The sequence below is a fragment of the Neovison vison genome, chromosome 13, assembly GCF_020171115.1.
Source record: "Neovison vison isolate M4711 chromosome 13, ASM_NN_V1, whole genome shotgun sequence".
Lineage (NCBI taxonomy): Eukaryota > Metazoa > Chordata > Mammalia > Carnivora > Mustelidae > Neogale > Neogale vison.
In genome coordinates this window covers 138366077-138391877 of record NC_058103.1, presented here as the reverse complement: position 1 = coordinate 138391877, position 25801 = coordinate 138366077, and the positions used below count along the sequence as shown (strand labels likewise).

Here is a 25801-nt window from a genome sequence, read left to right as displayed (position 1 = left end):
ACACTGATGAGACCTAAGGGCTTAACTCTTGAAAGACCCCCAGACCCACACCCACACCACACCCACACACAACTTGACAACAGGTAGGTAAAAGGTTATAAAGGTTACAAACAAATCAATTCCAGCTTCCGAATTTCTTCTTCTTCCGCTTTGGTGACGGTGCAAGATGTCTTCTTTTTTTTCTCCCGTGTAAAACATGTAACCAGGGTGGCCAAGTTCAATTTGTGTGGTGGCTTGTGATGAATACTTGGGATTACACAAACACTATTTCTATCAAAAATCTCACCTTCTCAATGAATTTTAACCAATGCTCCACCACCTAGCTTTTACTTATACATCTCCCCTCGATGCATTAAAAAAATATATATATCCACATTTGGCCTCTGTTTCTAATTAATATGGCACTTTCCAGTATTTCAAGGGGAAGCTGATGGGGCATTATTAAGAAAAAGTGAACTCATTCTAAACAACTGAAGTAGAACTCGAGAGAGAATATGTCAGCAGCTGCTTAATAATAGTTTGTATAATAAAATATTCATACCATCATATATTCCCCATCATAGAGGATGGATCGTAATGTCATTTTAATATTTTTCTGACTAAAATAAAATTTTAATTAAGGCTAAAGATATATTGCCTAAGGAAAGCTAAACTGTTTAAAATTATTAACTGCTCGAATACTTGTTGCTATCCTACAAGCTGCCATAAAAGAAAAGAAATTAAGCACTCGAGAGATTAACGCCATTTTGAAAGCTGCGTCCCCCCCACCCCCTTCTCCTTTTTAGCTACGCCTAGCTGAGCCATAACTATTTTTCTCCACTCAGCCAGACTCCGGCTTTGTGGCTTTTTTAATAACCTGGCTTTTCAAGGCCCTGCTCCTGAAAGCCTTTCATTTCTGCCGCACTACCTACAAGCAAATTTCTTCCAGTTGCCCTACAGTCCAATGGCCTTCCTTTCTTCGGCGTTGAAGCATTTCATTGCAGTTTCATTGACGGGGTGGTGTTCTGTTACAGTGCAATCAATAGCTCAGTGCTTCCCAGCACACCGATTAGCTTGTCAGTCAGGACCTGGGGGGAGGTAGTGTAAATCCCAGAATACCAGGGGCCAGGAGTTTGCAAACGGAGGAATGCAGGCGGCCCCCGTGGTTCTCTACCACCTGTTGCTTTGCAACATGTGCAAAGTGAATTAACTTTTTTGCTGCAACATGCCTTAAAGGTCAACGGCAATGGGAGCCTAAGGCTTTTGGAATATTTTGCCTCATTACCAAAAATCCACCTCTCCCGATTAGTTACTGGGTCTGTGACAAAAAGAGAATTTATTCTCTGATAAGCCAAGTTTGACAAACAGGTTGGCGGCGGGCGGTAGACTGGGCCGGGGGCGGGGGGGGGGGGGGCGGGAGTCATCATTGGAAAGAGAATATGGGGTGGGAGACAGGTTTCTTATTTTATTTTTCAAGGTAAATGGGCTGCTTGCTTCTTGATTACACATAAATGGAAACCAGTTTCCACAGTTAATGTGGGCATGCTGTGGGTTTCCGTGTGTGTGTGTGTGTGTTTCTTTCTCAAACTCCTAACGGGACTCCAATAACGGAGGGGCCATAAGGTTATATTTTCCTGGTCTCAAAGTTGGAGACACAGAATAAGGAAAGGATAAAGAAAGAGATACAAAATGATAATGCATGAATTCTTGGCCCACAAACCAAAAAGCAGTGTGGAGTGTTAGAACTAATAGGGGATTAGATAATTATTGTCTGTTAGGACATGATTAAGAAGTGAAGTTACTTAAAAAAAAAAAAAAAAATACACACACACACACACACAGATAGGTGTATGTTTAAAAGGCTTCAAATTCCATTGTAGAAAGCCGTGCAATCAACTACTTAATGTGTCAATGATGCCTTGCAGTCAACCTCAGGAAATCTTTTTACAGATATTTATTATCCAAAGCCACGTCACCTCAGACCACAAAAGGAAATTCTGTGCTTAGTACATAAAGGCACTACGGTCTAAGGAAGGTTTGCTTTCAGCACTTGGAGTTTTCTCGCAAAACCTCCATAAACTCACCACAAACCACAATGTAAACCAGCTCACTTTAGATATGACTTGTTAACCTAATTCTTCCAAATTAATTCGCCCATTTTAAAAGGGATTTCTTGCTAAAGATGCAAACAGAAGCTCCAAAGCCATGAGAACACCCGTTTGGGTTCTAAGGTTGGCAGGGACAAATATTAATCTTCGGGAAAATAAAAGCACGTAAGGAAAACACCAAATCCTACAGTGCCAAATGTAATATTTTTACAAGTTTAACTTAATTCGATCTGAGAAATAAATATCTCCATTTCGGGAACAGAGAACGTATGTGGCATCCCCAGTCCATTTCCCTAAAGGGGAAAAAGAATGTGGATTCTGTTTTCAATTGCTCAGTTGCTGATCTCTCTGCTACTATATATGTAAGGTTGCTAGACAAATATTATCAAGAGGCTTAATTCTTACTGATTTTTTTTTACATGTCAGTATTTTATTTTGCTTCCCCCCCTCCTTCGTTCCGTCCACGTATTTCATTCCTTGGATATATCCTGCACACACACAGCTACAGAGCTGGCAATCGGCGATGTAGGGATACAGACATGACCCCAAAAAATCGAGTACCTCATCTCTGTACTCCAATATTCTCCATTCAGCAACACACCAAGTCATGCAGAGTTTGGAAACAGAAACTCATTCCCATTTGGTAGTAAACACAGCAATTCTCCTAGGCGTGCATGACTCAGTGTTGCATTTTTTTCAAAACGATGTTACCTTCCTCCTTCTCTAAAAGCAGTACACTCTAACTTCGCGCATGTTCTCAGAAAAAAGACTTGGTGAAGTAAAATCAAACACAGCTTCACACTCGGACAAAATAACAACCCTGCTGGGGTACTGGGCATTGTTTTCTCCTGCAAGTGTTCAATTGTGGTTAATAGCTCCTTTTTCTGGAATCCCGCAGCAACCTTTAGTAAATGAATTCAGGAGCTGCTACCAGGAAAAACTTAAAACTTGTGTCATTTAAAAAAAAAAAAAATTGTGAAACACACAAAGAAGAATGATTTGCTGTTGCCTTGCGATTTCCTCTCTGCAAATTTTCCCTAGAAGTTGCCAGATCCATCCACATCCCTCTGGGCCCTAAGTGGCTAAGTGATGTACGTTGTGTAGACAGACACATGCATAGACTTTAGAGCTTAAGACTGTGTTTAGAAGGAATGCGGAACAATATGTGAAATTTCTTTATCAACATTCTGCTGCAGTTTCCGTTTTCAATCAAAACTATCTAGCTGTGTAAATTGCAGTCGACTTGGTCTTTTATAATCGCTACTGCTCTGTGTGAGTATAAATTTGTTTTATTTCACAAGGATGTGTGAATAGCTGTTTTTGACATCTTCTAACTGGAGCCTATAGTCAACTCTTACAGAGTAAGAATCCTTTGAGGTCACAATATAAATGATTGTACTTCTCTACAACACTCCAAGCAAGGCTTGACCTGCTCCGTGCTGCCTAGTGCTCGTGTGCTCTGCAGTCCAGCCAAAGGCTGGTCTAGATATGGCTCAGGCTCCTGGTGGCCCTTCCTCCAGCAGCCGTGCCCTGGGAGTATGTCCATTTGCAGAGAAGCAAACACCTGTGAACATCCAGCAGGGCCCAAGATCAACTAAACTTACAAAAAGCTCTGAAAGAACAGTTCTAACGATACTACTATCATTTCTGGCATTGTTTGGCAAAAGCAAGGTGAGGATACGGGTGAAGGCTGCCCAGGGCACTTTCCTGCCCAAACCCTGAGAGCGTTAATTTCTTACTAAATTTTAAATTTTTTAATGTTAAAAATATACATAAAAATTTTCATCTTTAATTTGTTAAAGTTCTCAATTATTTTGTTTTGTTCCAAGATTATTATATTTGAAACTTACCTTCTTATTAGATATCTTTCACAGTGTATTAACATTATATACATTTTGGAATCATCTCAATTATTTCTCCAAACTTGGACCCCATTGGCCGTTTTAAATAGGGGTAGCAATCGAGAGAGCCATCTGGAACATAGAGAATTCTCCACTATTTGCTCATTTCATGAGTATACCATGGCCTGAGAAATTCAAGAAATGAGGTGATTCAACTCAATTATTCTTTCTAAACAGGATTAAAATCCACTTTTTTTTAAGATTTTATTTATTTATTTGACAGGCAGAGATCACAAGTAGGCAGAGAGGCAGGCAGAGAGAGAGAGGGGGAAGCAGACTCCCTGCTGAGCAGAGAACCCGATTCGGCTCTATCCCAGGATCCTGGGATCATGACCTGAGCCGAAGGCAGAGGCTTTAACCCACTGAGCCACCAGGCACCCCTAAAATCCACTTTTTAACTACCACGGGAAACCTGACACAGTGAAGACGTCCAGAGCTCACGTACCCTGTACAGAACTTCTCACAGTGTCTACTACATTGTATTTTTTTTTAATTTCACTCTATTAAAGGCTCAGAAGAAGGTAACAGGAATTATAGCTACAATACACAAAGATAACATAACAACTGTAGTAAACAGGCAAACAGAACAAAGGAAGAAGAGGTCAAAAGGGAAGATAGGAAGGCAAATGTATTCCAGTGCCAAGGGGGGTAGGTTTCACCTCGGAGCTCAGGCCCAGGTGACTGCCCAGTTGTTCACGCCGCCCACAACCGTACAAGTCTGACATAGTTTATATTGTCAAACAAGGAATACAGAAATGATTATTTGGGAATTTGTAGAAGATGAGTTGTACTTGAGATGAAATTTTATTTTATCACCCCAGGCCCATATGGAGAGAAAGTGGATAGTAAATTTCTTTATTTTTTTATTTAGAAATTGTGATACAGAAATATGCTAATTAGACCTTATTAAATATAAATTCTATTTATCTAATTATCTGAATGACTTAAGGCTGAATTTATCTTAATTTCATATTATAATTGGCTTTACATTAAGCATTGCAAATGTGAATTCCTACACCCGCACAACATCCTTCTTTTCATTAACAAACTTGCAGGACCTTTGCTTTATACTGTAGTTTTTCAGGGACTAGATACAAATGTACACAAAATCCTACTTTTACAAGTTTGGTTTATTCCGGTAAAGGCTCTTAATTCTTGGAGAATGACTTCCAAATCCTTCCAACAGATGACACACACCCAATTTCTACCTCCATATGCAAAGCAGAACTTTCTCCTCGTTTTTATCATTTCATTTCATCTTCTGTCTTCCGGTAGAAAGCAGCAGCAAGAACGACTAGGAAGGAGAAAGGGAAGGATGCAAGAGGAGGGCGGTTGCTTCAGATTTACTGTCCAGACGCTGTATTCTCAGTGTTCATGGCTGGCTGCCGGCACCTCCAGAGTTTCCCCCTTAAATACAAACATTCCAGGCGGCACCTAAATGAGCAATTCGCTCTAACATCAGGAGTGGTGACAAGGAAGGAGCAAAATACCGTTGGGGTCAGGTGGACCGGGTGTTAAATTCTATCCTTGCTATTTATGAAGCTTTCTTGAGACCACGGGGCCAGCGACTTAACTTGCTGAACCTCTGTTTGGCTCAGTTGTAAAAAAGAGAGGATACAGTAGTCCTCCCTTATCAGGGGTCTCAATTAGCCATGGTCAACAGCAATCCAGAAGCAGGTGCCCCTCCTTTGGACGTATGGTCAGAAGGTCAATGGTAGCCCAACGCTGTGTCACAATGCTTCTGTCTGTCACCTCACTTCATCTCACCACGCAGGAATTTTATCATTTCGCCTCATCACAGGAAGGGTGAGTACAGTCTAGCAAGCTATTTTAAGAGAGAAAGACATATTTACAGAACTCTTGTTACAATAATGTGCTAATCGATTGCTTTGATTATTAGTTATTGTCGTTAATCTCTTACTGTGCTTACTTTCTGAACTTTATCATTCGTATGTAGGTATGTATGTATAGGAAAAAATACAATATATATGAGCTTTGGTACTATTCACCATTTCACTATTCAGGCATCCCCTGGGATCTTGGAATGTGTCCCCTGTGGATAGGGCAGAGTATTTTTGACATCAATATTCAGGATTGTTACTAGGATTAGGGACATACATGAACCCCTAATAGCAAACGTAGGTGATGTTATTAAGTATCCTGCTCAGAAACAAATATATTACATCTCCAGAAATGAACTGCAACATAAATAGATTCTAAATCAAGTGGCTAATTCACATGATTTTCAGTATTGTGCATTGAGTCCCAATTTTTTTAATTTAATTTATTTAATTTTTTTTCAGTGATCCAAAACTCGTTGTTTATGCACCACACCCAGTGCTTCATACAATATGCTCCATGCAGTATGTGCCCTCTGTAATACCCACCACCAGGCTCACCCCCTCCACCTGCCCCCCCACAAAACTCTCAGTCGCAATGTGGGGTTTTTTTATTATTTATTTATTTGATAGACAGAGATCACAAGTAGGCAGAGAAGCAGGCAGAGAGAGAGGAGGAAGTAGGCTCCCTGCCGAGTAGAGAGCCCGATACAGGGCTCAATCCCAGGACCCCGGGATCATGACCTGAGCCAAAGGCAGAGGCTTTAACCCACTGAGCCACCCAGGCACCCCAGTCCCAATGTTTTTAAAGATGGTCCTAACTGAGGTTTCTGAAAGACACTAGAAAGTCATATTATGCAGGCCTCAACAGGGGACCTAGGAGGGATTACGAGATTGTCAGTCCAAGGAAACTAGAATGCAGAGAGAGATGTGTGATATTTTTAAAGTACTTCTCATTGAGCATCTAAACACCAGGCAAAGTAATTTATAGACATTCCCTTCTTAATACAACACATCTATAAGGCAGGTACTATGTACATACGCACTCTAAAATAGAGAAAACTGAGACACAAGGAATAAATTCCCTCCAGGTCCCAAAGCTTGTAAGTGGAGTTGATGAGATTTTAACTCTCACAGTTGGACTCTGGAGCACATGCTGCTAACTTCTATGTCAGAATAAATACAAGAAGCAAAGCTACAGATCAGGTTTGTGATGGAAGGTGTACTAAAGGATTAGACAGAGGGAAGAAGAGAGAACACAAATCTTAGCTACAAAAGTCAAGAGACATGGCAAGGTGCCAGCAGGTGGAACTATTTGTTTCAAGGCCGATGGCAGTCTATCCAAGTGACCAGGTTGAGTTCGAAAAATCAGCACATTTCCTTGTCATTGACCATGTCTTTTTCTGAAACGACAAAGCACTTTCTCCAAAAGAAAGCATTTATACAGGTCTACAAATGGCCAAGACACATATGAAAAGATGCTCAAAGTCATTAACAGCTAGAGAACCATAAATCACAACCATACACAATACTACACGCATACGAGGATAGCTTTCAGAAAAGGAGACAGTAACAAGTGTTGACAGGATGTGAAGAAACCGGAACCTTCACACACTGCTGGCAGGAACATGTTGTGGCCGGCAGCCACCATGAAAGCAGTTTGGGTGTTCCTCCATAAGTCACACAGAGAATTACCATATGACCTACCAACTCTATCCCTAAATATATATCTGAAAGAATTGAAAACAGATGTTGAAACAAAAATACATACACAAATGTTCACAGCGGCACAGTTCCTAAATAGCCAAAAGGTGGAAACATCCCAAACGTCCATCGACTGAGGAGTGGGTAAACAGCATGTGGCCTATCCGTTCAGTGGAATCTTATTTGGCCATAAACAAAGACAGACATTCTTCTTTTTTTTTTTTTTTAAAGATTTTTATTTTATTTATTTGACAGAGATAGATCAGGCAGAGAGAGAGGGGGAAGCAGGCTCCCCACTGAGCAGAGAGCCCGACGTGGGGCTCGATCCCAGGACCCTGAGATCATGACCCAAGCTGAAGGCAGAGGCTTTAACCCACTGAGTCACCCAGGTGCCCCAAAGAAAGACATTCTAATCGTTACTACAACATGAATGAGCCTTAAAAACAGCACGCTCCATGAAAAAAGCCAGACACAAAAGGCTACATGCTGTATAATTTCATTTATATGAAATATAAAAACCGAGTCCAAACAAAAATCCCTAGAGACAAAAAGCAGATGAGAGGCTGTTGCCAGGACTTGGGGGCTGAAAGGTGATAGGAAGTCACTGCTTAAGGGAAATGGGGTTTCCTTTTGGGGTGATTAAAATATTCTCCTAGGGGCACCTGGGTGGCTCAGTGGGTTAAAGCCTCTGCCTTCAGCTCGGGTGGTGATTTCGGGGTCCTGGGATCGAGCCCTGCATGGGGTTCTTTGCTCAGTGGGGAGCCTGCTTCCCTCTCTCTCTCTACCTGCCTCACTGTCTACCTGTGATCTCTCTCTCCATCAAATAAATAAAATTTTAAAAAAAATTTTTTTAAATAAATAAATAAATAAATGAAATATCCTCCTAGCAATGATGACCCAATACCATCGCTAATAGCACTAAATGTCACTAATGGTAAAGTTGGTGTTATAGGTATATTATCACACCTTGAAGAAAGAAAAAGAGGACCTTTATGGAAAGCCAGTATGCAGAATAGATCAAAAGTCCCTAAGGAATCTGGCACAGACAGGGGACCTGCAGCCAGTGACCCCCTGCCTCACTAGAAGCACTGTCATTGAAACAGAGAAAGCCAACATGGGTTATTCCTACAACCCATATCCTGATGCTCTGAGGAAAAGCAGAACTGAAGTTTGTCTGTTGCCTCCACATGGAAACGCCAATAAAACTATGAGCCCAGGGGCACCTGGGTGGCTCAGTGGGTTAAGCCGATGCCTTGGGCTCAGGTCATGATCTCAGGGTCCTGGGATCGAGTCCCGCATCGGGCTCTCTGTTCAGCAGGGAGCCTGCTTCCCTCTCTCTCTAAGCCTGCCTCTCCATCTACTTGTGATTTCTCTCTGTCAAATAAATAAATAAAATCTTTAAAAAAAAAACTATGAGCCCAATGCTAAGGAAGAGATTTACTAGCTAGAACTTAGAGAATCCACACTGGAAGTTCAGTTTGCATGAAAAACTAAAGGAAGCTTTTCCTCAAACAAACAGAACTGTGGGGATTTTTAGAGTGCTTTTTAAGTTTTTACAGATAGAAATCATAAGCCAAAGAAAAAGAACTTTTCTCTGTTGACTGTCCCGAGAAAAAGAAAATGTAAGAGGTCGTCTTACTTTATAGCACGCACAGCCGTTCCTCAGCTCTTCTTGCAAAACCAAGTGTGAGGACATGTCTCCCAAGGCGAACCCAGCATTTTAAGGTCATTCCATCCATTGCTTTAAAAGTCCCTTCGATAGATGTTGGAATCTTTTTGTCTGCTTATTTGTGAGGAAGCATTCCGCTTGGTGTCCTATGGCAGGGCTCAAGATTCAGCCTTTCTCTTGGTGCTCCGATGAATTATGGGAGACAATACAGCCACTGTGGAACCACCCTTGAACTTGCTCACCTCCCTGAGATCTAATCTCCTCTGTCCCATCTCCCTCTGGACGGTTTCCCACAAACCGCTTATTAGGTGTTATTATTATGTGTTCCCATCCCTACCTGGCAAGGGGCAGGGAGGGGTGGCGGTGCTTAGGATAAGACCCTTTCTTCATTGTAAGCAGGAGAATTTCTCAAGAGCAACCCAGACAAATGCTAAAGTGAATGTTATCCTGAGTTTTCTTGCCACTGTTTGTGTGTGGTGCCGGAAACGGGCTCTCAACATGGTGGTGAGAAGCCTTTAACCCAGATTACAGCACCGTCTCTCCAGAGTGCTCTTTTTTTGGATAGGAGGTGAAAGGTCATCCTCTCAGACTGGATAGTTGTACTCAAGTAATTACAAGACCCCAGTGTGTCTACAAAAGAGATCTTTGAAAGTCTATCCAGAGATTTTTTTTTTTTTGGTGGGGGGAGGAGGGCAAGTGATTTACAAAAAGCACAATTAAGCAAATGGGGGCATCATTCAAGACCATTTTGTGGAAGAGGCCATAGATTTTAAGTTCCTGTATAATTATTAGTAGCATAAAAATACAGATTTTTAAAAATGGCGAATAATAAAAAAAAAATGACAAATAATAAAACGTGCACGCTATCTCTCCTGTTTTAACAGACTACATAGTATCTCCATTTGTGTCGTCAAGGTCCAAATATAAAAAGAGGTGAACATTGAACTATTGAAATGCTAGAACACAAGAACTCTGTGCAGATGCCGAGGTAATGCTCAGTAGAAAACCATGGGTGGCCTTGGACTCCCAATTACACATCTTTATTTTCTCCGCTTAACTTGAGGAATTAAAACTGCTTAAGTAAAAAGGAGGTTCAATTTTTTTTTTTCTTTTCTCTGGGCATCATTCAACCAAGGACAATGACTTGCTAGGATTTTCTCTCTTCTTGAAGGGCAATTGTCGAATGTGAATCTCCAGCATAACAAGATGTTGAGTCAGTGTATTTCTGTGTCAAAGATGGCAGAACCTACTACAGGTCTAAAGTGCCCTCCTTTGGCTTTAATATAATCAGAGGGAATTTAGGTCAACACTTGGGTCAATGAGTCAGTTTATCCATAGCTAATACTTGGTTTTCCTGTGTTTCTTTAAGGAGCTGTGCACAATTTTCTTCTTCTTCTTCTTCTTTTTTTTTTTTTTTTTTTGGCCAGATCCCTGCGCTTTTTTCTTCCTACACAGAAAGCTGTAACTTGTTGAGAAGAAAACCATTTTGAGAGAGAATTTCAAAATGGAAACACAATGGTTCATTTTAGGAAATACATTTGCCCTATTATCTTTATTGTTTCTTCCCACACAAAAGGAATCGTGCTCTTCAAAAACATATCCCAGCAACTTTTAAGAAATTCTGAATGGTAATAAAACAGTGCCTTGCCGTCTCGAGATGGAGGGCTGGAAGTTAGCAAGTTCACCCTCCGTGCTTTAAAATGGAGGCCCCAGCGATGGCTCACTTGGTTTGCAAATATTGACTGGGATCTTACGTTGAGGTTTTGGTGTCTTCACAGTGAAGCAGAGCAATGAGGAATCAGCCAGGAAGCAACCTCAGAGTTCAGTCATGAAGTACAAAGTGCAGAAGATTCTTACGGAGTGTGACCAATAAAAGAAAGTGGAAAAAAAAAAAAAAAAAAAGGAAAAGCATGTAAGCTTGTCGCAAATTTAAATTTCAGGAAAAGATCAGATTATATTTACAGGGAAAAAAGACACTTGAATGAGAAATTTCCAGGGTAGAGGTCATGCGTCTGATGCCCTCCTGGGCCCAGAAGGGCAATGAATGGAGTCGGTGAAGGGCCAGAAATGTTCTCGGGCTTCCTTGTAAGCTCAGCTCTTGAAAAAAGGACATTAAAGAGTCATTTCAGATGATACAGATGTAGTTTCTCTATTAGTCAGTTTTTTTGAGATATAATTGACATATAACATTATATTAGTTTCAGGTGTACAACATAATGATTCATACTTCAAAATGATCACCACAATAAGTCCCGCTAACGTCCATCACTACGCGTAATTCAATTTCTTTTCTCATGTTGAAAACTTTTAAAAGATCTACTTTCTTAGCAACTCCCAAATACGTAATACAATAGTATTAACTATAGTCACAACGCTTCGCATTATACCTGCAGAATTGTTATTTTTTTCTTTTCTTTTCTTTTCTTTTTTTTTTAAAATGAGGCGCTTACTCTTTCCAAAGCAGCAGCAAAAAAGCAAAGTCCTTAAATTGCCTACTGACCATTGAATATTTGCTCTGAAAACCTTGGGAAATAGCTCACTCCATTTCTCACCTAATTCTTTTTTTTTTTTTTTTTTTTTTTGTGGATTTTGTTATTTATTTATTTGAGAGCTTGAAAGCACAAGCAGGGGAAAGGGCAGAGGGAGAGGGAGAAGCAGGCTTCCGGCTGAGCAGGGAGCCTGATGCAGGGCTTGATTCCAGGACCCTGAGATCATGAACTAAGATACTTAACCAACTAAACCACACAGGCACCCCTATTTCTCATCTAATTCTTCAGGAAAAGAACCACTGTGAGCATAAGAGAATAGGAGTCCCACTGATGTCTATAGAGGATGAATGAATCTTTCATAAACTGCATAAAAACAGAAGCATAACAACAATATTGTTAGTAAAGGGCCCTACTTGAATGAGGCGTAGAGTTCTAGGCCATGGATAGGCAGCAAGAAACAAAACAGACACCTACCCTGCCCTCACAGCGTTGAGATCTAGTAGGGAAAGAGAGACAGGATCAATTAAGCAAACCATTAATTGCCCTGTCAGGTGGGGAGAGGAAATCAGGAAGTGGTGGTGGGCACTGATATTTCACCCAGTGTGGAAACGGAAGGTTTTTCCAAAAAAGGAACCCTGGGGCAGAGACCCCAGTGAAATGTGTCGGGGCCCCTGGGGACATCCGGGGAAGAACGTTTTGGACACAGGGAAGCACTGAGGCAAACCCTCCCTCATCCATCCACACGCTCATCCAGGCACGAGTGTGCAAAGTATATCCAAGTGACAGAACAGTAGGGCTAGGACAGAGTGAACAAGGCAGGAGGGCCCAGCAGGGAGCAGGGTCGGGGGAGGGGGGGCAAGAAGATGAAATACAACTGAATTTAGGGTAAGCAGAAAAAAGATTCAGAAACTACAGAAAAGATTTGCTTGGTTCAAGATCTGTTGTTCTCATGAGCTGAGAACGGGGAGGTTTCTAGAACAGGAGCTCCATGAATCCAGAGCAAATCTTTGGAGAGGATGGCGGGAGAACCAGCGTGGGATGCGAGTTTGTGCTGGTGATGTGGCCAGAAGTTTCCTCCTTGTCTACAAAATGACCTTTAAAAGAACAGAAGGAGTTGCCTAGGGCGAATCCAAACTGTGGTAGATATTTCGGGAGCCCACACAATCCCAGCCCTGTAGGTTCCCCCACTGTCCCATCCCAGTGAGATGACCCCACACAGGACTAGGAAAGTAGGCAAGCAGCGTGGCTCCAAATTCCGGGCGTAGGAAGATTACTATTACATGAGTCAATGAATCTTCACCTCTCAAATTTGCCACAAATGAAAGAACTTCCTCCGCCCCCTCAAAACATCTGGATGCTGCCTGCCCTAATCGCTAGTGGAAACATCTGGGTATCAGCAGCGAGGGGGAATGGGATGGCATCTAAGTAGGATTTTGAACAGTGGAGTAGAAGCATCAAAAAATAGTTTTGCCTTGTATAATGTAAATTTACAGTAAACGTAGATATCTCTCGTTTCTTTGTCCTTCGGCTGCCCACACCATGGGAAGGAGACAAGGCTTGATGACCAAGAAATGTAATTCTGTGGCCAGGCAGGCTTTTCCCAGTTGATCTGACTCTTAACTACTGAACACGCCGTCTTTTGTATTCTTTCTCCCCTGGCTAGTGAGGTTCCCCTCTGCGACTCTGGAAATCTGGAATTCCTGGGTAATTTTGGCCGCGGCAGATCTCAACTCCCACCCTGCATGCTTTTTGTATGACTGGCTTTCGCTCAGGAGGTTCAAGGGGAACATAGGAGCAGTGTGTGTGAGAGGGAGAGAAGGGGTGCATCCGTCATTTTATTCAGTGCGTACTACATTGTCATCGCTGTCAAACACAATAAACGTGCGGCTAAAACACTTGGCCACGGATTGATCGGCTCCCACATCTCCCATAGAGAACTCATAGTCACAGAGCCTCCTCCACGAGCCCCCCTCCCAATCTTTAAGGCAGAGGGGAGTGAGCTTCCTGTAACTGTTTATTTTGGAAACAGTTGAGGAAGCATCTGACCTCACATTTTCCCATTGTTCAGCCATATAATTCCTTGTGTGAACTGGAATATCTTACAAGAAACGTTAAAATGAACTTGGATGGCTTGGGAAGAGGCTGGTTTGTTACTAGTGGGATTATTGTTGTTGTTGTTGTTGTTGTTATTATTATTAACATATGATCTCTGACAATAAGAGTTTCTCCCCCTCCCCAAACCATACACCTATATTTTACTAGTAATTAGAATGACAACCACTAGATTGTGAATGTTCACGGCGTTATAAAAAACTATTCAGGGGCGCCTGGGTGGCTCAGAGGGTTAAAGCTTCTGCCTTCAGCTCGGGTCATGATCCCAGGGTCCTGGGATCGAGCCCCGCATCGGGCTCTCTGCTGAGCAGAGAGCCTGCATCCTCTTCTCTTGCTGCCTGCCTCTCTGCCTGCTTGTGATCTCTGTCAAATAAATAAAACCTTAAAAAAAAAAAAAAACCGTACAAAGGGTTTGATGTAGATGTTCATTTAAACTTTTATCACATACCTCTAAGATACATGGTAGTCAGTGTCTTTTGCAGATAAGGAAGTTGACGCACAGAGGAGAAAGGAAGAGAGGGCAAGTGACTTCTTACAGTCACTAGGAGGGCAGCAGGTTGGGCCTAAATTCGAACGTATGTCTGACTGATCCTGAAGCCCAGACAGTCAACCACTTTGCTAGGCTGCAGGCTCCTGTCTAGAACTGGGAAGGCGCCGTCCTGCTGAATAAATGTGAATGCTGGAACACAAACCCAGAGGATATATACAGCGATGCCCCCAAACCCCAGGGTTGAAATCAGCATGGGAATCCCCAGCCCAGCCCCCCTTGCATCTCCCATGGTGCTGCCTACATGAGACACATGGCTAAGGGCATTTGGTTCGAAGTCCTGGTGGAGTTTCCATTTTCTGGGTACGTGTGGCAACATAAGCCTCCAGTCTTGGGTTGCAACATTGAGTTCCCACTGCAAGATTAGCATCTGTCACCGGAGGCCCCAGCAGAGCTGCAAAAGTTTGGGAGTCTACAGCTCGTGAAGGAGCAATGACAAATGTCTACTCATACTGTGGTTTTGTGATTTGATGTGGGACATGTTTCTGGAAACTTAGCCTCAAATCTGTTTCTACAGCAATCCGCCCCCCACTACAGTGATTCTACGAGCTACCCATTTCCCTTATTAAATCCCTTTTCTGCCTAAACTTACTTGAGTGGATTCTATTGTTTGCAACAATACACACAGAGGAAAGACAAATGGACAGAATGCATATATTTGCCCTTTCCTTGAGATTGTTTCTCTGGTGAACTGTCGTTCTGTGCCACCATAGAAACTGTCCGACTTCCCCCAGAAAGCCCTGAGGTTATCCTATGGGAAATATATCTAACATCTCCCTTTATGGCATGGAAGTCAGAAAACAGAAGCTTGGAACTCTGAAGAGCTTCTCTAGTTGGCGAAAAAGGAACGAGAGTTTCAACTCTCCCAGTGGAAGCCTCATCCACAATGAATAAAGATCTGTTCTGTTATTGGCAGGTTTGAAAACATGGTTCTTTACAATAATGCCCAAATGCCCGCTGGGAGTGGAAAACACAGAATCATTCACAATGGTTTCCCACTTCCCTAGACTTTTGTTTACTGCTCTCTGCTGATTCCACACATTTCCAGATAAATTCAGGCTCCACTTCATTTCAGTAAAGCAAAATCTGTTCAGCTATGTCCGTGGTTGAGTAGAAAAGCTTCCCACTCCAAGGTTATTTGTATTCAAGCTCAAGGCATTCGGGCCAGAGCTGAAGAGTTGGAGCGTACCGTGGCTTTGCCCAAGGCCAAGCAGAAAGCTGAGAGAACCCAACCACAGCGGATACGAAGGTCCTTCAGGATACCAGGCTCACCGGGAGCATTCAGCAAACCATGGGCGAGGCAGAGAGGTAGATGAACAGAGGGGCATGCCACAGGAAAAACGTGATCCCAGTGAGATAAGCAAGTGGTAGCGTGTGATCCAGGAGCTTGGACAACAAATAATGGTTCCATTTTCTCCCAACCTGAAAGAAGTCATATAGAACACGGTCAAACATAACTTTCATTGACAGTTGCACCGCAAATTCATTTAGCCATGAAGCAAGACAAAGTTAGATGCCTTAGAAATTCATAATGTCTCTTTGGGGCCATAAATGTATTACTTAATAGCTTACTCCTCCAGAGTTTATAAATTCTGGTGAAAGTTGGGGTTTTTTTTGTTTGTCTGTTTGTGTGTGTGTGTGTGTGTGTGTGTGTGTTGGCTTTTAATAGGAACCTTCTGCTGTTCCTGAAAAATAAGAACACAAGCCTGTGTTCTTGAAAAAAACAAAAGGGACCAGATACTTGACAAACTAGAATTTCTAAATTCCCTTACAGAAATTCCAAACTATGGTGAGTTATGGTAAGCTCTAGTGTCTCCACTATGTTTTCTTTTTCCCCTTGTTAACATCCAAAAGGCAGAAATCCAACCTTAAAGGAAGCAACATATGATACAAAGGAAGTCTCAGATTGGAATACAGAAGGCAGTCCAGCGCAATTTTCAAATTTAGGAAAAAATATGCACCCACACACACACACGTTTTTAATTTTTTTGCAGAAGTTACCAAATATAGCATTAAAATTTGTGTACCCTTCAACTTCTGAATCTTATCCTATCCCCCCAAAGTCACTTGTGTGTCAGGCTTGTTCACATTCCTGAGGACACAGCAAAAGTGTATGATTTTTGATCCAATAGCTTCATTTCTAAGCAATCCATGCAAGCCAGGGAAAACTATATAGGCAGCCAAAATAGATGCAGAAGATTATTTCTAAGAGCAACGATTAGAAATAACCTACATACTCAGAAATGGAGGAATTATTAACCCGTATTATGAAAACTATAATAAATCCTTACAATGAATGTTATATAATCATTGAAAATACAAATTTTGAAGAATATTTGATACTGAAATTTGTTTACGAAGTAAAAAAGTAGTATCAACAAAACACATGACAGTGGTCCTACTTTTTCCTCACAGATTTCATGTGAAAAAAAGGCCGGAAGAGAAAAATGCCAAAGTATTTTCAGACCTAGAATTTTCAATGAGTTTTTCTTTTTTTCTTTATGGTTCTCCCAATTTTTTTTATTAATATATAATATTTTTTTGTGTGTGTGATTGGAAACATCAGTAGAGCTGCCTTATATGGACTGAAACAAAACCAAACACTAACTAGGCAACACTTCTTCATTTCCTGACGTGGTCTGACACTCAGAGAAGTGGTAAACTCTTCTGACTCAAAGTAGATTTGCTGGGGGGGTGGGGGTAAGGGGAGTAAGAGGGCCATGTTTGTATCAGTGGAACAATGTGGTGGATGGAGGTCACAGTGGTGAGTAATCTATGAAAAAACACTTTATCGTGAAGTAATTAGCTTCATATTCTGAGAGCAGCTTCTACAACAGAAATCTATTTGCCCTAAAGAAAAGCTACATTAGGATTAACTAGAAATCACCTCTTATATTCCTGACAACCCCAGTTCTCAACTGTCATTCTCTCCTGTGGTTTTTGCTCTAATATCTCTGCAAAGCCCCCTTCTACTGTAAAGACGCCCATGTCTTCATGGACCTGTCTTGTTTCCTGCGTATTTACCATGACAGTCTCCGTGCCTTATACTTCTAGGTGAAAAGCCTGGGAATTTGGTCTTACAGTGGAGAAGAATAGTCAAGGGTTTTTTCCTGTCCCCCCAAATCCAATAATTCTAAATACTCTGTGGATTTAGTTGTGTAAGTTTATTTATATATTTTTTTAAGATTTTATTTATTTATTTGACAGAGAGAGATCACAAGTAGGCAGAGAGACAGGCAGAGAGAGAGAGGAGGAAGCAGGCTCCCTGCTGAGCAGAGAGCCCCATGCGGGGCTCCATCCCAGGACTCTGGGATCATGACCTGATCCGAAGGCAGAGGCTTTAACCCACTGAGCCACCCAGGCACCCCACGATAAGTTTATTGAATGTGATGAGGAAGACATAGATGTTGCTGCTGACCATGATGATGATAAATTGCCCAGTCTCCTTAACTGCGAAGTGAGAAAACACTTATTTTTACAGGACTTGGGGGCGAGAAGATAATGAGAGGCTTGTATAAAAAGTTCACAGTAGTGTCTGGCAATGAGTAACTTTTAAGTTATGTGTTCCATTGTGATAACTAGTTCCTGGAAAATAGATTGTTTGAAAGGAAGAAAGTAATACACAGCTATGTGCATACAACGCCCATGGAATCATCCAGGGGCAGCGTAAGAGCATGGGCTCATGCTTGGGTCTGCATTTCTCTGTTGTGAAACATTGGCCAAATGACTGAATTTCTCCACAGCTCACTTTCCCCCCATGTAAAGTGGAGTTCCTGGCTTAGTGTTAGGAGGCTTAGGCCGAGTATCAAGGAGAAGGCCTGGCAAACAGTAATCACGATAGGTAATCCCTAAGGTAAATATCTTCCTATTCCGACTTGTTTCACAATAACACACATGAAATTGCCCAGGGTAGAGCACTTCTAGCTCTGTGAAGTTTGCTCGGATGCCCAGAGTTAGGAGCTTTCAGCTCTGGGACCCCATACCCTACCCACAGAGATTTCTTATACATACACTGAATCCCTCCGACTTTCCCTAACTAATCGAGCTCCCGATGGTGCCTTGTTCATTTCTGGGCCCCCAAAACCTAGCACCCTGTACGTCCACACTAAATGTTTCATGACACTAGAAACAGACTTACTGAGAAATACTCTTTGTGACTATGGACAATGGATTTTATTAATGTACAATAATATAATAAAAATTAATATTCTTAATATTAATCCCCTACCCCCCACCACACACACATTTAATGTACTCTTTAGGGAAGTTTTGGAAGAGGGGACACATTTTACCTCACTCACTAAAATGTATTAAAAAATCTGTATTCAGACTTCTTTTTAATAAAATGTATATAAAAATGTTAGAATTCTAGCAATGAAAATTATATCACGAACTGGAATTCCTTTACTCTGCCTAATTAGAGAGACATTCCCATTATTGGAATTTGGACTTCTAAGAACTTATGCAGAAGCTATGTAACCAGTGACTTTTATGCTGCTAAGAACAAAAACAAATTTCCAAGGGCTCACACTGCACATTCTGGGTAGGCAGAGCAGGAACTCTGTGGGAACACAGCAAAAACTGCATTGGACTTGCAGGCCTGGGGCCTGGCTTCTGGATCAGGTGACCCTGGGGAAGTCACCGCACCTCTCCGGATCTGATTTCCTTCTTTGCATAGCAATGGGGCTGCCGGACCGGTCTAGAATTTAGGCTAAAATGGAAGGCAATTATTTCCGACTAATCCCGGCCCTATTTGGGGATGGGGGGGGGGAGGGCAGGAGGTTGGCAAATGATAAGGAGGAAGTGAGGTGGTGCCTTTCATTCAATGAGTAACCAAAGTGTCTCCTGCTTGAAATTTCTGGACGAAGTTTCTAGATGCATCTAAAGCGGTGCTCCCTGTCTGCATTTTCCTACACAGCTCCGAGCCACCCTTCAACATCGCAGTGGACGTTCCCAGGCAAAGTCTTTCAAGCCGTTCAGCTAGGCACCACCGCCTTCCCATATCAAAGGGGGCTTCCTGCTGAGTTTGTTTACACCATTAAATTTCCTCACATGTAAAGCCGGGAGAATTTTTCCAGGTGTTCAAATTCCTGGAGGGTGGGGAAAGTGCCGAGGCCTATATTAGATCAATACCACGCTAGAGTGAAACACAAAGAACCTTTTTCACGGTGTTGCCCCCTCTGGAGATCTTTATTTTGAAGGCAGCCTTGGCAGGGCCCACAGGGCCGGCTGTCACTCTCCTGGGACACCGACCGCCCGACCGGGGCGGTCCCGGATCTCCCGGGCGGGCGGCCGCCGCGCAGACCCCCGGCACCGCCTGCAGCCGACCTGCGCCTCGCGCAAGGTGGTCGCGCGGGGCTCACCTGCCGCGCGCACCTGTACCTCCCGGCGTGCGGGTCGCCCGCGGCAGGGTCAGAGCGCGAGGGGGAGGACAGCTCCCCCTCTTTAAATAAGAAGGGAGGGCGATTCCAATCCCGAGCTACAGGTAGAAATGCGAGCGGGATCGTGGGCTTCTCGGAGCCAGGTGAAAAGAGCTGGCAAGGTCACCCATTCAGTCACCAGGTGGTGCATTTAATTTAAAAGGACTGTTAACCTTGTTTATACAAAATAACACCAATATGCAGAGAAGCAGTAAATCCATTGTCGTTAAACAGCGGGGAGCCGCCGGCGCTGGCAGCCTGCCCACCGGCGACGTGAACTCGGCTGGCACCGAGCGGGGAGCGGCGCGGGCCGGGCCGGGCCTGCGATCCCCGCCGGCCGCGCCAGAGAAGGCCCGAGCGGTGCCCTCGGTGCCCTCCAGATGACTCTTTGCATTCTTGTCAAATATATTTAGAACAAGAGGTGTCCACTTAAAGAGAAACATTTGTTAATCACTTCAATGCAGGCGCTTGGCAGCCCTCCAGTTTCACCTTTATAAATATGTAGGATCGGTTTCCAGCTAAGCCGGGGAACTCCGGAGCAACTTCTCTTTCTCTCCGTGTCCCCTCGAATTGACCTAAGGTGAACGTCCCTAGCACCTTCTTAATTTCCGATCCCAGCGGGTTTCCCCGAGTCAATGCCAGCCTTCCATCGGAACGCTGACGGAGATGAATTAATGATGCCCGCAACCCAGAGAAGGAGAGGGGTGCTCCTTTAAGCCAAGGGACAGATTAAAGTTAAATTCCTGCGGGCTGCGGCGCTGGTGTCGACCTCCGCCTTGGTTACCAGCAGCTGTCCCCGTTAACGACACTCTGATAACTTGCGGAGGCCGCCCCGCGGTAAGGGAGTGAGGCCGGCCGATCAAGGGGCCTCTGTGTAGATAACCCAGTCCTGGACCCCGCGCCTTGTAACTCCCCTGCATTTGAGAGTCGCTGAAACTGTCGGGAAAAGGCAAACCCCGGGTGCCGAGGTGTTCCCTCTCCGATCTGGAGAGTTCACAGCGTCGACCCCGCGGCCGCTGCGGCCAGCACTCCGCGGGGCTGATGAGCGTCCCAGGATGGAGGTCGGGGGAAGGGGTACCAGGAGGGGAGGAGGGGAGGAGGGGCGGCGGGTGGGCAAGGCCAGGAGGTCAGCGCTAGGCGTCTTGGAGAACTCTTCATTTTGTTCCGGAAATACTCAGGCGTCCCCAACCCCCAACCAGGCTTGGTAAGCGACAGGGCTGGGACACAGCAAAAACTGCATTTTACCCAGTTACTCAGCTTTGAGGGCCCATTCGGCACGTGGGTTGACCGCGGGAGAACTGCTTTTAATACTTGGGACAATCTCCCTCCCGCTTCAGATTGTGAGGTTGTAGGAGACCTGGCCAGGAATGCAAGCTGATATTCTGATCTTACAGCTGAGAAAACAGGTGTCCAGAAAGCAAAGGCGTTTGCCTAAAGTCCACTAGCAAGCGGAGTGGTAGGTTGGGAGTAGGGCAGGGGGGTTGAGAGGGGCAGGTCCCTGTCCACTATTCTTGTCAGACAGAGGGATACAAAATATTATACACATTTTATAATATATCTACACAATATTGTCCTAGAACATATCGTATGTATCTACATCAGGCTAGGAAGAGAAATTTAAATATTACATATATGTAATGAATATATGCATTATATATAATAGACATAAGTTTGTATAAAGGTAGGCATATATCTTTAAATTTTCTCTTCCTGGCCTGATGTAATGGGCAGACAGGGGCTATCCCCGCTCAGAGAATGCCACAGCCCTCACCTGGCTCAGATCCCATCCTGGTAGATCCCTGGGCTGCCCTCCAGACCCGCCCCCACCCTGATTATTTCATGAATACAATCCATTTAAAGATCAACAGTCCTGGAATCCCATAATCTTCTTCATGCTCTAACTAGTGGAGCAGACAGACCTCCAATAAGGCAAATGCAGAGAACAAATTTACTTCTGCGTTTAGAAAGGGAAGATAATGTGAAACTAAATGATCTCATTTCCATTCACCTCAGTGTTCTCACCTGTGGGATGTCCCATATCCCACCCAAGAGATTTTGAGAGGTGAAAATAAAAAAAAAAGATAGAAGACAGGCGAAGTATTTTGAGATGCTCAGAAGAAAGGTGTTCACATTTTTATCTATGTGATTTCCTCAGGAAAGTTCTTTTCCGTATCTTAAAGGATAAACTGCTATAATGTATTTTCCGGTGGCCCACAACAACTTGAAGTTTATCACTCATATTTCCAACCTGTAGGGACTCCACAATTTTCTCTTTATAGTAAGGTACTATAAAATTATTCTTTGTATAAAATTTAAATGTAACCTCTAATCTCTTTATTGGCATTTCTTTATCAGCTGTGATGGGTAGACGTGTACCCCCTAAATGAATATGTTGAGGTACATCTGAAAAAAGGACCTTATTTGGGGACAGGGTCTTTACAGAGATAATCAAGTTAAAATGAGTTCTTCGGGATAGGGGCCCTAATCTAATATGACTGATGTCCTTATACAGAAGAGAAATCAGACACAGACATAGAGATACATATAGAGGGAAGAAGATGTCTTCCAATGGCCACAGAGAGACTCTGAGACAGAGTCTTCCTCATGGCTCTCCCAAGGATCGAGAGCTGCCAACACCTTGATTTTGGACTTCCAGCCTCCAGAGCTGTGAGACTCTGACTTTGTCTTTTAAGCCACCCAGACTGTGATGCTTTGTTACAGAGCCCCACAAACTATCATCATACCAATCACTTTAAAAAAGATTTTATCTACTTTTTTTTTTTTTTTTTGAGAGAAGAGAGAGTGCATGTGCACAGGTGGGGCTAGGGGAAGGCAGAGGGAGAGGGACAAGCAACTGAGCAGGGAGCCCAATGCAGGAGCTCAATCCCAGAACCCCAAGATCATGACCTGAGCTGAAGGCAGATGCTTAACTGACTGAGCCACCCAGGTGTCCCTATGCCAACCAATTTTAACCATCTCGGTAACTTCAAAAATCCCCTAGAATTGATACTTTAAAAACTTATAAGACAATTTAGATGGTCTAAAATTAGGTGTTATCTGTAATGGGAGGCAAACAGAACTAATAGTTCTTATGTATCTACTCGATCCCGATCAAGATTTGGGGAACTTCATATATCTTTGTTCATTTTAATTGTTTAACCATGTTTTCAATAATAAAATTTTATCTAATTCAATAGAAGCACATTTTTTACAATGAAAACATTTACAGTAAACATGAGTAATTTAAATGAGTACCAATTATAGGGATTGTACCTTGCTTAGCATATTTCATCAAATTACATATTGTAGAAGGTAGAATCTTCTCTCCATTATGAGCAATGCTATTTGTTGAATTCTTCTCCATCATTTCACCCACATTTTTTATGTATAATTGATGGTTGAGAAGTTTATAGTAGGTTTTGTCAAGGACCCAGTTGTGAGCAGAGATTACAAATAGGCACAGTCAGTCAAGAAGGTTTATCAAGTAGGTATTCTGGAGAAAGTCCTAGAAGGAGAAAGGAAAGATACAGAGGTTGAACCTCCTACTCCTGTCTTTGGGTAGCTAAGAGTCGAACTGGTAAAAAAGGTCTAACAGCAAGTCAAGAAAGCAAATTAAAACGATACTTCCAAACAATGCCTCATCAATCCAAAAGAAAACAAATTCAAGATGGGGTACCAGAGATCCCATATACCAGCAACACTAAGTCCCAGGTCGTACCAGGTATCCAAGCATCATTGGTAAAGGCACCATCTTTCACTCCCCAGAATGTCCAACTTTAATGGAAAAAGCTTGTAGTGACCCTACCTCAGAGTTTCTCAACCTCTGGGCTTTTCATATCTTAAGCTGGCTAAGTCTTTGTTGTGGGGGGCCGTCCTGTGCTTTGCGGTGTGTTCCCCGGCCTCTTCCAATCTATGTCATTAGCATGGCTCTCAACCAGTTGGGACAGTCAGAACTGGCCTCAGATATTCCCAAATGTCCCCTGGGTGGGGAGCAAAATAACCCCCAGTTATTTTGCTAGAGAATCTGTGTTCTAGCCTGAGATTATATAAAGGTTAGAAGAGGTATGTTCAGGAATGATGATTAACAAAACCACCTTGAAAAGTTCAGTTTCAACATGAATTGGCTGAAGACAGAGGAAGGCATCCTGCACATATAAGGATGAAAATGGAGTAGAGCAAGTTGTAAGAAGTACAAGAGAAGGAAGTCACCAGGAGTAGATGGGGCATTAAACAAGCGAACCAACCTGTTTACCAAGCGATAGCTCTACCCAAGTAGCCATCGAGAATGTTTTAAAAATCAGTGTGTTGTTAAAATTGCTTAATTCGTAGGCATTCACAGAGGCTCTGAAGAATAGGGAAGGGGGTTAAGACTCACTCCTCCTTACTTTGAATTAATGTTTAATTAGTGTGGGTGTCTTCATCAAAATAAAGTGATCTTCATCTGCTTTCTTTCATTTAGTTGTTAGGCAATCACGTCAGATAATGGATTTTCTAAACTGGTTGATGTTTAATGGAGGTCTATCAGTGTGACTCGGAATATCAGCTATGGTTCAATCCCTCAAAATGAAGACTTATGCTTTTCTGGGGCGCCTGGCTGGCCCAGTTGGTTAAAGCTTCTGCCTTTGGCTCAGGTCACGATCTCAGGATCCTGGGATGGAGTCCTGCATCGGACTCTCTGGTCAGCGGGGAGCCTGCTTCCTCCTCTCTCTCTGCCTGCCTCTCTGTCTACTAGGGATCGCTGTCTGTCGAATAAATAAATAAAATCTTAAAAAAAAAAAAAAAAGGAAGACTTACTTTTTTAAATTTTGTTTTAAGTCTCTCCTAGGCCAGGATATTCAATATCTAGAGACAGGCTTTCTTCCCATCTCATTTCGATCTCCCTTCTTCTCTAAGGAACTAGGTAAGTTCAGCTCACACATGCAGCTAGAAGGAAGTTATCTGGTTACAAGGAGATCACCATGAAGACATGAGTGGTATCGCTTATTAACATTGCTTACTTCTCTTTGCCCTCTACCTCATAGAGCCAACTGGGGAAAAACAAAATCCTCACAGCTCTGGGCTTGTGGAAGAGAATATTCATTTCAATGTAATCACCTGGGATTTGTATGAAGGAGAATTAATATGTCCAAAGAGAGAGATAGGACGCAAGCTATGCCAGAAAGTATGATTTTTTTGCCTGTCCGAGTTGGACCGGCATTGTGCCTTACATCTACGATTTCAGTGCATCAACCCCCAAAACCCAGAGGTAGGAGATGTTTTATAACTCCATCACTCAGGTGAAGAAAGGGAAGGACGATCAAGAAACAGCTTGCCCAAGGTAACGTGGCTAGGAAATAATATGGCTACAACCCATACACGGGTCTACCTTATCTTTCCACTAACGCAAGTAATTCAAAGCACACTTAGCTATGTAACTTAAGAAAACGAGGAGATCACATTCCCAGGCTACTCCACAGAAGACAAGGTGAACCCTAGGTCAAAGAGAGGTACCGAGGCTTTCAGGTTCCCAGGATGCAAGCTCGCATCAGCACCCTGCAGTGTGCTAAATGACGCCCCCTCCTCCAGGAGCAGTAGCTGAACATTACCTTGTTGTTTGAAAGACTTAATGACTCCAGTTCCAACCCTCGGGATGTAAACATTATGCTAGACTGTGGCTTTAAATGATCATTTCCAGCATAGATGATATTGCAAAAAGTTCAAGGAGAAGCAGACACGTTCACTGGGATCTGAGCCCAGGCGTTTTTCTCTTGCTCATGCTTCCTTGCGTTCTCAGAGGACACAGCCAGCTCTGCTCCACTGGACACCGTCTTATTCCTGGATGGGTCCCTTGTCTACGTGCAGAGCACCTCGTGGAAGGTCCCAGGAAAGCAAGCATGCACGGGGGCGAGGAGGCTGGAGGGTTTCACATGCTGCCTCTTGTCCTTCATGTTTCTGCTCACCCCGTAGTTCTAGGAGAGGGTTTGCAGTAGGAAGGTAGATCGGCCCAGTCTGTTTCACAGGAAAACAGGAATGTGAGGGAGCCCTTAAATCTTGT

The 25801-nt window shown here is 43.1% G+C and overlaps 1 long non-coding RNA gene across 1 annotated transcript; it reads right to left on the bottom strand.

Moving 5' to 3' along the window:
• Nucleotides 1-14804: 14804 nt before the first annotated feature.
• LOC122894223 lies at nt 14805-25394 on the bottom strand. The gene is made up of 3 exons (XR_006381752.1): nt 25353-25394; nt 23041-23272; nt 14805-15769 (listed from the first exon to the last, which is right to left on the bottom strand). It is a non-coding gene; the product is annotated as an uncharacterized LOC122894223 (long non-coding RNA).
• Between the last annotated feature and the right edge of the window lie 407 nt (nt 25395-25801).